This window comes from Enhydra lutris, unplaced genomic scaffold, assembly GCF_002288905.1.
Source record: "Enhydra lutris kenyoni isolate GAN:26980312 unplaced genomic scaffold, ASM228890v2 scaffoldscaffold3, whole genome shotgun sequence".
Taxonomy (NCBI): domain Eukaryota; kingdom Metazoa; phylum Chordata; class Mammalia; order Carnivora; family Mustelidae; genus Enhydra; species Enhydra lutris.
In genome coordinates this window covers 67,051,728-67,065,343 of record NW_019154087.1, presented here as the reverse complement: position 1 = coordinate 67,065,343, position 13,616 = coordinate 67,051,728, and the positions used below count along the sequence as shown (strand labels likewise).

General features: G+C 38.4%; 1 pseudogene; it reads right to left on the bottom strand.

Annotated features, from left to right (window-relative positions):
- Positions 1-371: 371 nt before the first annotated feature.
- Positions 372-1,065, bottom strand: LOC111152571 (annotated as a pseudogene).
- Positions 1,066-13,616: the final 12,551 nt, after the last annotated feature.

The window sequence follows — 13,616 nt, the reverse complement described above, 5'->3', positions numbered from 1 at the left end:
GGGAGATGATGCCAAGAACTTATAGGCAAAATAATTTTTTTCTCTACCTCTTAACTGAACAATAACACATACCATGTAGCATTATCATTAGGCAAGATTTGCTTTTTTACATTTCACACAAGAATGCAGTGTTATCCTTTCTTGAACAAAATGCCCAGATTAGTAATGAAACTATCTTTGGCAGAACTGTTTCATAAGCATATTTTATTTAAATAAATCCTCCAGGAGGAAATGGGAGAACTTATTGTCTTCACTTAGAAGAAGACTCTGTAAGTAGTTACCTGTCAAACTTCTCTGTGCAGCTCACCAACATTTCCTTATTGGAAACATCAATATTTTCCCATCACAGTTCCCAAAATGACTTTAAAGTCTCAAAATTCTGTGTCTCCTTCAGCTTGCTTCTCTCTTGATTCCACCCAGGCTGTATTAATGGTTTGCTTCATATCATCATCTCCATCTTCATAAATTTTCTTCAGAAAACTCATCAATCCCTCACTAGCATCCGTTTCAGTGTCATGGGAGGGCTCTTGCTTCTCTTTGCCTTCTTTTTCAACCTAAGCTGGGTAGTCCCACCATGTGTTTCCTGCCTTCTTTCTATATAAGATAAGAACTGTATCTGTCTTGACTTTTTTTGAACCGCCTTCCACAGAAATGGGTTTTAAGAGATTGTGTTCAGTCATGGAGTTACTCTTCCTATGAAGATTCTTTACCAAAAGATCAAATGACCTCTCTATGAAATGCACCTGCATGTTCTCAGAGGGGGACTTGATGAACTCCAGTTAAGGTAACGTGGATTTTCACAAACCTGTCTCACCGATCCCATTCATAATTACTGATTTTCGCTGTACATTCCATTGTAATGAGAGCAACGACAGTGGCTGCCTTTGCATTGTCAAAGAGTTCTGCTCTTCTCTCTGATTTCCACTGCATCTTGTTCTTGATTTCTGTCCCAATCTTGGGTTTTTCAGTTGTGAAGGCATTACATACTCTTTTTCCAGTAGCCTTTTCCAGCAGCAACTTTACCCCTTCTAGATCCTTCTGTAGCTCTTCCAAAGCTGGGGCCATGGTCAGGTTGGGTCAGGCAAGGCCCAAGATGCAGCCATGCAGGGGAGAATGAGAAACACCACACCACGCATACTCACCCAGACTCAGAGCCCACCAGCACGAGCTGCAGTCACCTTCAATGAATTTTATTAAAGTGGGTCCAGAGCAGCCCTCAGAGTTGTTAGTCTTTACTGCAACTAGTGATTCTGGAAATTCCTGATAAGAGGAGACACTGTCTCTATAAAGCCAGGTCAGAATGACCACAGTATCTTCCTTCAAAAAATCTCCACTATCTCCTCTGCTAATCTCATGGCAGCATTTCACATGCTCTGTCAGGGGTCAGGGACAGCTAACCGTGCTTCAGGTACATGAAGGCCCAGATGCAAAGACATACAAGAAGGCAGAGCCTCACTTTCATTCAGTAAAGCATCTCAACCAAATTATAGTTCTTAATATAGTAACAACTGACTTCTAATCCTAGGTCCTCTGGTCATGTACTCCGATGCTCACCAAGGCCCTTCCATGCATCTTAGCACAGAATACTAATGACTCAGGCTTGAGTCAAGAAACCAGTATCCAACTCCCAGCTTCATCACATATTCACAAGCTGTTGTATTAACTGTATCTTCATTTCCTGCATTCTGAGGCTCTGACATCTGGGGCCCTGCTGACCATGCAGAGATTGTCCCTCCCAAGGTGAGCCAATTCCTAGAGACAGTAAACTGCATGCTTTTCAAATGCAAGCCAACTGTCCAGAGTGTGCACTGTTAAGCACATCCAAGACAAGTCGAATAGCACACAAACCCCAAAGCCCACTGGAACTACTCAAACTAGCCAATCATAAACCTGCTTCCTTCCCTCTCCTGTTCTGTCCATGGAAATCACAGTAAAGGCTCTTGCCTATGGTTTCCTCCTCTCCCTCTGTCTCATGACTGACTCCGGGGCTTCCCCACATGCCCCAACCACCCCGTCCCCACCCAGCCCTGGTGTGGTATGCCCCTTCTCTTGGAATCTGTGAATGTGACAAACACTTTTCAACAGCAATCATGTTCTGATTTATTGGCCTTACCATATTTTAATAATAATAAAACAGCTGTATGACCTTGGAAAAGGGACAGAACTGCCTCCATTTGTTCATCAGTAAAAAGAGGATAATATTTCCTTTCCACAATGCTCTTGTGAAGATCAACTAATACACATGATGTATTTAATATATAGTAAGTGCTCAATAAATACTGATGTTCCAAATGAACAGATTTTTTAAAAAAGATTTATTTTTAAGATTTTAAGAGTTATCTTTAAGATTTAAAGGTAACTTATTAAAGGTTACATAACTAGGAAGATGTAGAATCTAAACGTTACCCAGATTTTTCTGACTCCAAACCCACTTCTTTTTTCACATCACAGTACCTTCCCCAGTTAAGCACAGACCCTCCTACTACACTCTGAACATCCATCATAGTAGTAAACATATACTGGATGAAATTCTATACAAGTACATCACCAGGAACTCATGTGCTCAAAAATTGTTTGAAAGAAGGAAAAGGAGAGGGAACAAGGGAGGGAAGGAGGGAAGGAAGAAGGGAGGAAGGGAGGAAGGAAGGAAGGAGGGAATGGGGGAGAATGAGGCAAGGAGGGAGGGAAGTTAGGAAGGGAGGGAGGGAGGAAAGAAAGTTTCTTCCTATCTCAGGAATAAAAATTAGAATTATTTTTTTCCTGGTACCTTCCTTTCTTTCTGGGTCCCCAGTCTACCTTCAAATAAAAGTAAAAGAGCTTTATCCCTAATTATAAAAATTCCCAACCCGGAAACACATACCCACAGTTACATAAATTTCCCTTTATCCGTTTCTCTTTTTAGAGACCCCAAACTTTTAATAATTTCTGCCAAATTTCCTCCTCTCATAATCTCAACCTTCAAGATGTTTTTAAAATATCACTCTCCAGAACCATTCAAGGTCAGTTCTCAATTCCCCATGCCTGCAAATATACTGCAAATACTCCCCCCTATATTGCAAATATATACGTGCCTGTATATACTCTGATTACAACTTCTTTCCTTCTCCTCCCCATCTCCTGTGCCACATGCCTGGCCTCCTAACTTTGACTGGCCCAGAAACATCAAGCTGACATTTTACAACCTCACACAGAACAAACATTAGCAATATAAATCTCTGTTTGATCACTCTTGACCCAAACTGGCAAGTAGTATTCTGAAAAACTACCTATAACTTAAAGGAGGATGATTTATTTGTTTGTTTGGTTGGTTGGTTTTGTTTTTTTAACTTTTGGGCAGAAGTTGCTAACTTAAGTGCCTCCAGGAGGAGCAGAAAGGTGTCCAGAAAATGAGTGAAACTGGCCAGGTGAGGACTGGAAGAGTGAGCCAGCACATGGCCTCCAAGCAGTTAGGCAGCTCCCACAGGCTGCTTTATGCTGAGAGGGTTCATCTGGCCAGAGATCACACATTTTCAAGGAAAGCCAAAAATCTATATTTTTAAGTGAAGAAACTCCCTACATTTAAAGTTTGCCAACTAATTCCATTTTTTTAAAACATCAAATGAAAATAATTTTGTGCGAGTTTAGGTCTGAAAATCTCTACATTTAAGATTTTTTCCCCCTAAGATATTTTACAAGTATTTTCATGAACATAGAAAGACAGCACAACATTTATCCTGAGGAAGACCTACATGAAAGAAAGTTCATTTTACTGGAATGGAATAGAATAGAATATTTAAAAGCCATAGAATTTTACAATCTAAGTGAAGTGAATTAGAAAAAAAGGTGGAGAAAAAAAGAGATTATAAATGTTGGTTCTTCACCTTCTTAAACATCTCTCATCCATTCCCTTGACGTGCTCATTGCCACCAGCCTTGTCCATCCTACTAGTATAACTTTGCAGAAATAGTGCCCTAGCCCTCCAAGGCCTCGGAGGCAGCATGCACAGAGTAGTCTGCTTTGTTTTATTTTTTAATGGATAATTTCAACCATATCCACCCTAGCATAATATAATTTTATTAAGTGCATGTGTTCTACTACATTTTCTTCCTTTTTGCTGACCCTTAAGTTGAGGACTCTCAATGTAACAAAAAATAAAAACTCAAAAATCTCTCTAATTTTTTTTCTCTCATAATGCATGCATGCATACAGAAAAAAATACAAAATACAGAATATCAACTGGCCAAAATTAAACAAAAAGGCCAAAATTCATTTTCACTGACTAAAATCAATTCAGATTTAGACCTCAGGGTCTGACTTAGAACGTCAAAATTTCTCATGATTCGTGGTGAAAGTCAAATCATGGCAGGGCTCTGGCTCATTGCTGACGTACTAGACCCAAGATCTGATATCTCCTTTCAATTAACAATTATGTAATTTCTAATTTTTATTCAATTTATAGCCCATAAAATCCTGGCCTGCTAATGGAAAAATAGGATTTAAAACAGGCATTTCATTATACTTTTGGTCAAGTCATGGTTCCTCTGAATACACTTCCTCTGAATAAAACAATGTATCAAACTGGGTCAAATCCTACTACATCTAAATTTTGCCGTATTTTATTTTTAGGTATGAAGCACTTACTAAATTTTAATTCATTGCTACTGCTCTGTTCATTTTTCTTAAAACAATGAGAAAAACAGGCAGCAAAATTTTAATATAATTTTTATTTCTGTTTATGTTTTTAGCCTCTATCAGTCTTTGAGAAAACAAATTTTCTTTTCCATGGGTTTTCTCTTTTAAAACTAAAAGGTTCTAATTTTATATCATATGCATATCTCTACTACCACTATGATTTCTTTCTTAATATACAAAAACCAGAACTCATGACCTAATCCAGACATTCATTCACTTCATCTTTGAAAACTGAATAAAAATGTTCAATTTTGGGGGCACCTTGGTGGTTCAGAGGGCTAGGCCTCTGACGTCCGCTCAGGTCATGGTCTCAGGGTTCTGGGATCTAGACCCACATCAGGCTCTCTGCTCAGTGGGGAGCCTGTTTCCTTCTCTCTCTGCCTGCCTCTCTGACTACTTATGATCTCTCTCTGTGTCAAGTAAATAAATAAAATATTTTTTTAATGTTCAATTTTTTTCTCAATAGCATCCTACATCTTATTGGTCATTATGGACATAGCACACATTTCCAATAACTGCATTTTTCTGACTGTTTAACTTAAAGAAATCAGCTGAAAAAAAATCTAATCTTAGGGAATGTAATATATTATACATAGGTCTTCAAAAGAACACCAACTGGAGCATGTTATATAGTCTACATGATAGGATCTTTGGAAGGATGATGTCAGCAAAAATAGCAGAGTTGGGGCCCTATAAAATTCTCTTCCCCATAAAAGCAATGATAAAAAGAGCAAAAATAGAATTAACTTTTTTAGAACTCTGGAAATTAACAAAGGTTTACAGCAATCTAGGAAACATTTATTCAAGAAAAAGCACTGAATTTTGGATTAAAAAAAAAAATAGAGAGAGCATGCTTTGCAGCATTTTCTCATGTCCTGTTCTAATCCTCCACTCTATAGCTCTGAGACAGCTTTAAAAACCAAAGCCTGCAATCATAGTGAAAACCAACAACCTGCATTTACACTATAAACCAATAGCCTGAGAGCCACCAGAGGGGGAAAATGAGAATGCATCTCCTTTAAAGCCTCATTTCCAGAGCACTATCATTATTTGCCCTGTCTTATTTGACCTATTATTTGACCCACTTATTTGACCCATAGTTCCATGGAAAACCCCACACTCTAGTTTGTGTTTTTTTTTTGCCTGACTTTGAGCTCACTCAGTGCAAGAACTATTTCCCCAGGAGCATTTGTCAAAAACAATTAAGGACAATAAATTAACTTCATGGTGGCTATATGAGAGAGGGGATAACAGTTTGAATAAACAAAATGAAAGACTAGGGAACAAGATGCCCACAGGGAGCTGGGCATTGAAAATCTCCCAACATACTTCTAGAAATCTGGAAGCCCACATGATGCATAGGACTATGTCAATGTCCAGGGCTGTACACATGCTCAGGAAAAATCTGAGAAGGCCCTAGGTTCTCAATGCAGGCTGACTCTGAAATTCTACAAAATTAAGAAGGTAAAGTTATTAACTGTGTAACTAAGTGTTGAAGTTTTGCCCTAACACACAAAGAGCACACTTTAGAAAGGCAGAAAAACATTGAATCTACGTGTTTAAGAAAATTTCTGTCCAAACATTAGCTGACTACTAAGATAACCAAACATAGACTTTAGTGAACATACGTGAAAAAAAAAATACAGACTTCATAGAATTAGTTCAGAAAAAACACTAGGAAAACAAACAACAATCATGGGGAGGGAGGAGACTCTGATTTCTAGTGCTGCCACATTATATTATTTAAGATGTCCAGTTTTGGGGGTGCCTGGCTGGCTCCATCAGTAGGGCATACAATTCTTGATCTCTAGGATGTGAATTCAAGCCCCACATTCATTATAAAGATTACTTTAAAAGAAAATCTCTTAAAACATGTCCAGTTTTCAAAAAAAAATTATTAGATGTGAAAAGAAACAAGAAAACAGGGCTTATCCACAATAAAAGAAGCATTCAACAAAAAACCTGCCCTGAGGAAGATTAGACACTGGACTTACTAGACAAAGACTTTGAAGAAATTATTCAAATTTTGTTCAAAAAATAAAGAAAACTATGCCTAAAAAACAAAGTAAGAATGATAAGTCATCAAATAATAAAAAGTAAAAAGACAGAAATTATTTTAAATAAACCACACAAAAATTCTGGAGTGAAGAATACAATAACTGGAATGAAATGTTTACTAATGGGACTCAGCAGCATATCTGACCAAGGAGGAAGAAAGAATCAACAAACTTGGAAGATAGTTGGTTAAGATTATTCAATATGAGGAACAGAAGAAAATGAATGAGGAAAAATGAACAGAACTTCAAAGACGTAGCTGACAATATCATGTGTATCAACATACATATACTAGGAAGCTAAGAAGGACAGAAACAGCAGAAAGGGGAAAGATTATTTGAAAAAATAATGATGAAAAAATCTTCTAAATATGATGGAAAAAGCAAAGCTACATTTACAAGAGGCTCAGTGAAATCCAAGCAAGATAAACTCAGAGAGTCATACCTACACATATTACAACCAAACTGTTGGGAGACAAAGATAAATAAAGAGAAAATCTTGAAAACAGGAAAAAAAAAAAAAAAAGGTGACTCATCACATACAAACAATTCCAGGAAGATTAAAAGGCAATTTCTCATCAGAAACCATAAAGACCAGAAGGCAGTGGGAATGACATTTAAAGTGCTTAAAGAAAGAATAGCAACCAAGAATTCTATACCCAGCAAAACTATGCTTCAAAACTAAAGGAGATATTATAGCATTTCCAGGTGAAGAAAAGTTAAAAGAATTCATTACTTGCAAACCTGTTCTATAAGAAATACTAATGAGAATTTTCCAGGCAGAAATGAAAAGCCATTAGAAAGTACTCAAATCCACATGGAGAAAGAAAGAGCACTGGAAAAGGTAACTGCATAGATAAATATAAAAGACAGTATAATTTGGGGTTGTTTTTAACTTTTTTCCTAATATATGATTTAAAAGATAACTGCATAAGGCAATAATTACAAATCTGTAAGGGGCACACAGTGTATAAAGATGTAATCTGGATAATGATAACAGTACAAATGAAGGGAAGCGATGAGAATTATATGGGAACAAAGTTGTGACATGTTATTGTAATTACATTGGCACTGATCCAAATTAGATAATTATAAGTGAATATGTTAATTGTAATTCTCAGGGCAATATGGAAGAAACTAACTCAAAAAACAGTAAAATAAATGACAAGAGAATTAAAATGTTACACTAGAAAACATCTATTTAACCAAGAGAAAGTAATAAAGAAATAAAGGAATAAAAAAAGGCACAAGACATGCAGAAAACAAATAGCAAAATAGCAGATGTAAATCCTACCTTCTTAGTCCATACAAAGTGTAGGAGCCTGGTTAGCCAGAGGGAGCCGTTTGGTTGTAAACTTAGATTGACCCCACCCCTCCCAGAGGAACTTACTTGCAAACACCCGATGTAGGGGCAGGCCAGGCCGGATGGAGACATCCAACCAGTGGGGCGCGCATATACTTACTGTGGTGAGTTGAAATCTCATTGGCCACCTGTGTGTGGGCCGGGCTCAACCACCTCTATAAAGGTTAGCCTGTGAGGCTGGGAGTGGGGGGAGTAGTAGGAGGAGTTAGAATAGTTGTTAGAGTAGTAGGAGGAGTAGAATAGCAGTTGGAGTAGCCGTTAGAATAGCCGTTTAGGGTAGTCACCGGAGTGATAGTCGTCTGGAGCAGCGCCACCGCGAGCGGCCTCGCTGACCCAAGGTGCGTTCCCCACCATGAGCGGCCTCGCCAGAGCGGTGTCATTCCGGGGAGCAGCCTCGTCAGGAGTGGCCTCATCCAGAATGGCCTCATCTGGGTAGCGGCCTCACCAGCGAGCGGCCTCGTCCGGAGCAGCGGCATCTGGGGAGTGGCCTTATCGGAGTGGTGTCATGGGGAGCAAAGTCTGTGTCGTCGGGGTTGTCATCTTCTTTGTCGTTGTCACCTCTTCGTCATCGGGAGTGGCATCCTCATCGTCGTCGCCTCTTCATAAGAGATGGCCCCCACCGGTCGGTTTGATTTTCAATGCTTGGTGCAAAATAAAGCTTTGTTTGATTTTCGCTTTGTGTCAGTCTCGTTCCTTTGATCACGGACCCTAACATAAAGAAATGTTATTTCTCCATAAAAAAAAGAATGAAGTACTGATTCAGATACATGGTTGAATCTTGAAAACATTACGCTAAGTGAAAGATGCTCAAGAGGTCACCTATTTTTTTATTTTATTTATGTGAAATATCTAGGAGAGTCAAATCCACTGAAACAGAAAGTAGGGGTGGTGCTAAGGTGTGAATGTTTGCATCTTCCCAAAACTTATATCTAAATCCAAAACCCCAAGGTGATAGTATTAAGAAGTGGAAAGTGGGGCCATTAGGAGATAACTAGGTCATAAGGGCAAAGCCTTCATGAATGGGATTGTGCTCTCATAAAAGAGACCCCACAAAACTATCTGCCATGTAAGGATACAACAAGAAGTTGGAGATGTCTGAGAACTAAGGAGGGTCCTCACCCAACCTTACTGGCACCCTGATCTAGGAATTCCAGATGCCAGCTCCCTCTGGCTAACCAGATGCCAAAATTGTGAGAAACAAATGTCCGTTATTCAAAAGCCACCCAGCCTATGATATTTTATTAAATCACTCCTAACAGACTAAGACAAGTGGGAAGTGATTTCCAGTAGGTACACAATTTCTTTGGGGATGATTAAGTGATCTGGAATTAGATGGTGTTGATGGTTGTACAAACTTATGAATATAATAAAAGGGTGAATTTTATGATATGTGAATTATATCTCAATATTTTTAAATACTTAGAATCAGGGACTATTTTATTAGGCCCCAGAGCACCTACCTCAGGATGCAATCAATAAGCACTAAATAAAAGGCAACTGAAGGATAATGCTAATGGCAGAACATGGCCCACACCAAATCTGAGTTGGAAACTCAGATTTGATCAATATTTCTGCTGCCCTTTCTTTAGAGAGCATTCACTAATTTTAACGATATCTCTCAGTTCTGTAAGCAGAAAAGCCTTTGGTGTAGAGATAACAACCATTAACTTCATTTTCATGAATACCCATCACTTTTTTTTCTTTGCTCCATTTCCTGTCATTATACTAAGAGAAAGCAATGTCCAGGTAGTTAACCCATCCCACAATCTAACCTCTGATTTCATTAACTGCCTTAACTCCAGTAACTGCCCAATAGCACTCCTCATGAGCTACCACCCACGTATATATAACAACATGCTGAAACTTGTTTTCACCTTAAACTGCCCCATGATAAAAATATTAATTGTAAACATCTCTTCTCCTGGCCATAGTCTCCTAATCTTCATGTTCTCTTCCTCTGCACTCTTACTTTACTTGTTCACCTACCTCAAAATACTTCTATGTTTTATCCCATTCTATTAATCATTTAATTGGCCTAAAAAATACCAGTGTGGACAGAAAGTAGTAAGATAGGAGAGAGGTAGGAAACAGAGTCTGGAAAGTCAGGGAGAGACTCAATTTCATAATGACAATTTGGACCTGAAAAGGAGTAGGGATTTTATGCTATTGAAAGATTTTATTCTATGGAAATTTTATTAAAAGCCATTTAAACAGAAAAAGGACAATTCGATTTGCAATTTTAAAAGCTTACTCTGGCTCTTTTAAGAGAAGAGTGTAAACAGGGAGGCAAATAAAGAGGATCGTACAGAAATTTGGGTAGGTCAGGGCAGCATTTTGGACTTAAGGGATGATAGCAAAAATGAAGAGAAATTAATAAATTTAACATATATCTTGGAGACATAATAAACAGGATGAATTAGATGTGGTGGTTGACAGAAAAAGATGTATCCTTAATGATACCTTGAGTTTTTGCTGCTTCTTGGTGAATTGGTTATTTTATCATTATATAATATCCTTCTCTGTCTCCAGTAATTTTCTTTGTTCTAAAATCAACAGGGGTGCCTGGGTGGTTCAGTCATTAAGCATCTGCCTTAGGCTCAAGTCATGATCCCAGGGTCCTAGGATTGAGCTCCGCATCGGGCTCCCTGATCAGTGGGAAGCCTGCTTCTCCCTCTCCCACTCTCCCTGCTTGTGTTCCCTCTCTTGCTGTGTCTCTCTCTGTCAAATAAATAAAATCTCTTAAAAAATAAACAGAATAAACTTTATTTGATATTAACATAGCCACTTGAGCTTTCCTTTGATTGATGTCTGCATGATGTATTTTTCTATCTTTTTACTTTCAATCTGCCTATGTGGTTATGATTGAACTTCCTTTTTTTTTTTTTTTTTTTTTTAAGATTTTATTTATCCATTTGACAGAGATCACAAGTAGGCAGAGAGGCAGGCAGAGAGAGGGGGGGAAGCAGAGAGCCTGATGTGGGGCTCAATCCCAGGACTCTGGGATCATGACCTGAGCCAAAGGCAGAGGCATTAACCCATTGTGCCACTCAGGCGCCCCTGACGTGAACTTCTTATACACAGAATATAGTTAGGTCATGTTTTTAATCCAATCTGCCAATCTTTTAATTGACATACTGGACCAATTACATTTAATGTAATTATTGCTAAGGCTTAAATCTGTCACTTAAGTTTTTTCTTTTCTGTTTCTTTTCTGTTTTTTTCTCTCCATTTTCTTTTTTCTACTTTGCTGTGGACTACCTGAACATTTTTTAGAATCCATTTTAAATTACCAATAATTTTTTAAATATCTCTTTGTACAACTTTAGGGGTTACTTTAGCTATCACATTATCAATGTAGCTATGTAATTACCCAGAGACATAATCTAGATATTACATTAGTTTTATATGTATATTATTTCATATACATATTTATAATATATAAAATAACAATCTACAGGTATCATCATTACTGCTTGTCTGAAGTATAGATACCTAATCTTCCATTATGTCCCTTTACCACTCTCCATTTAGAATGTTATTGTCCTATATAATTCTTCTACATTCATTTAGAACCACATGGGTGTCAATTTTTGTTTCAATCATCATACATAATTTAGAAAATTTAAGAGCAGAAGGAAAGTCTATTTTATTTTACCCATATTTTAACTTACTGTTTTCTCACTTCCTGATTTTCTAAGGTCCCTTCTTTGATCACATCATTTCTGTTTAGAGAATTTCCAATCTAGCATAGTTCTGCTGGTAACAAATTCTCTTAGTTTTCCTTAATCTGAGAATGTCTCGATTTCACCTTCCTTCCTGAAAAATATTTGTGTGAAGTATAGAATTCTGGACTGGAGGCACCTGGGTGGCTCAGTCAGTTAGTTAAGCATGTGACTCTTGATTTTGACTCAGATCACGATCTCAGGGTTGTGAGATCAAGCCCCAAATAGGATTCTATGCTGGGCGTGAAGCTTGCTTAAAATATTCTCTCTCCCCCTACTCCTCCCTCTCTCACTCCTCCTCCCCCACTCCACATGCACTCACTTTCTCTCTCTCTCTCCCCCTCTCTCTCACCATCTGATAATATTGTGCCACTCCCTTCCTTTTGGAATCCATTGTTTCTGGTAAGAAATCTACAAATGTCTGTAATTTTACTCTGGTACTTTAAAATTTTTTCTTTTTTTCTTTTTTTTTTTTTTTTAGATTTTATTTATTTATTTGACAGAGAGAGATCACAAGTAGATGGAGAGGCAGGCAGAGAGAGAGAGAGAGAGAGAGAGAGAGGGAAGCAGGCTCCCTGCTGAGCAGAGAGCCCAATGCGGGACTCGATCCCAGGACCCTGAGATCATGACCTGAGCCGAAGGCAGCGGCTTAACCCACTGAGCCACCCAGGCGCCCCAAATTTTTTCTTTTTAGTACTCAGAATTTTAAATATTATTATACAACTTGTCACAGATTTATTTAGGTTTATTGTGTTTGGAATTCATTTAGCTTCTTGATTTTCTTGATTAGCTTCTTTAGATTTGTGTCTCTTGCCAAATTTGAGAAGTCTTCAGCCATTATGTCTTTGAATATTTTTCAACTCCACCCTCTTTCTCCTTTCCTTCTGGCCTCTGAAGACAGAGATCTTTTCTTTTAATCACACAGGTCCCTAAGGCTCTGGTCTTTTTTTAATTTAATTTTATTTTATTTTCTGGTCCTTTTAAAAAAGTGTACTTTCTGTGCCAGACCCAGTGCCAAGAGGAATCCCCTCGGTTAGGACGTCCCCTCATGGGGGGAAAAAAAACCCCAGGAAGAACCTAGTAGCCTTTGCTCTAGGACACCTACAGCCTTAGCCACCATTACTGCTGAAGACAACTACACTGACCATCAAGGAACCTTTCAGTTTTAGACATCTATCAATCTCAGCTGACAGAGCTACATGGAGATAACACCACTCCAACTCCCACAACAGAACCAGAGACTCTGCACTCTACCCGGCCAACAGGTTTGTAGCAGCTCACAGGTGAAATTCTTTCCCCACTAAAGCCAGTCCAGAAAGGCTGGAAGAGGTGACTACTCCCTCAAATAACCAGATATTAACACAAGGCCACTAGAAATGTGGAAAAGCAAGGAAACATCATACCACCAAAGGAATACAATAATTTCCCAGTAACTTACCCCGAGGAAATAGAGATCTGCAAATTATCTGAAAAAGAATTCAAAATAATTATTATAAGGAACTCAGTTAAGATTTAAAAGAACACAGGGAGACTACTCAACACACTTGGGAACATATTAACCAAACAAAAAGAGGAGTTCAACAAAGAAATTAAAAAATCATAAAAAATAACAATACAAAAATTATGAAGCCGAAGAATAAAATGAAAAATGTGATGCAGGGGCGCCTGGGTGGCTCAGTGGGTTAAAGCCGCTGCCTTCGGCTCAGGTCATGATCTCAGGATCCTGGGATCGAGCCCCGCATCAGGCTCTCTGCTCGGCGGGGAGCCTGCTTCCTCCTCTCTCTCTCTGCCTGCCTCTCTGCCTAC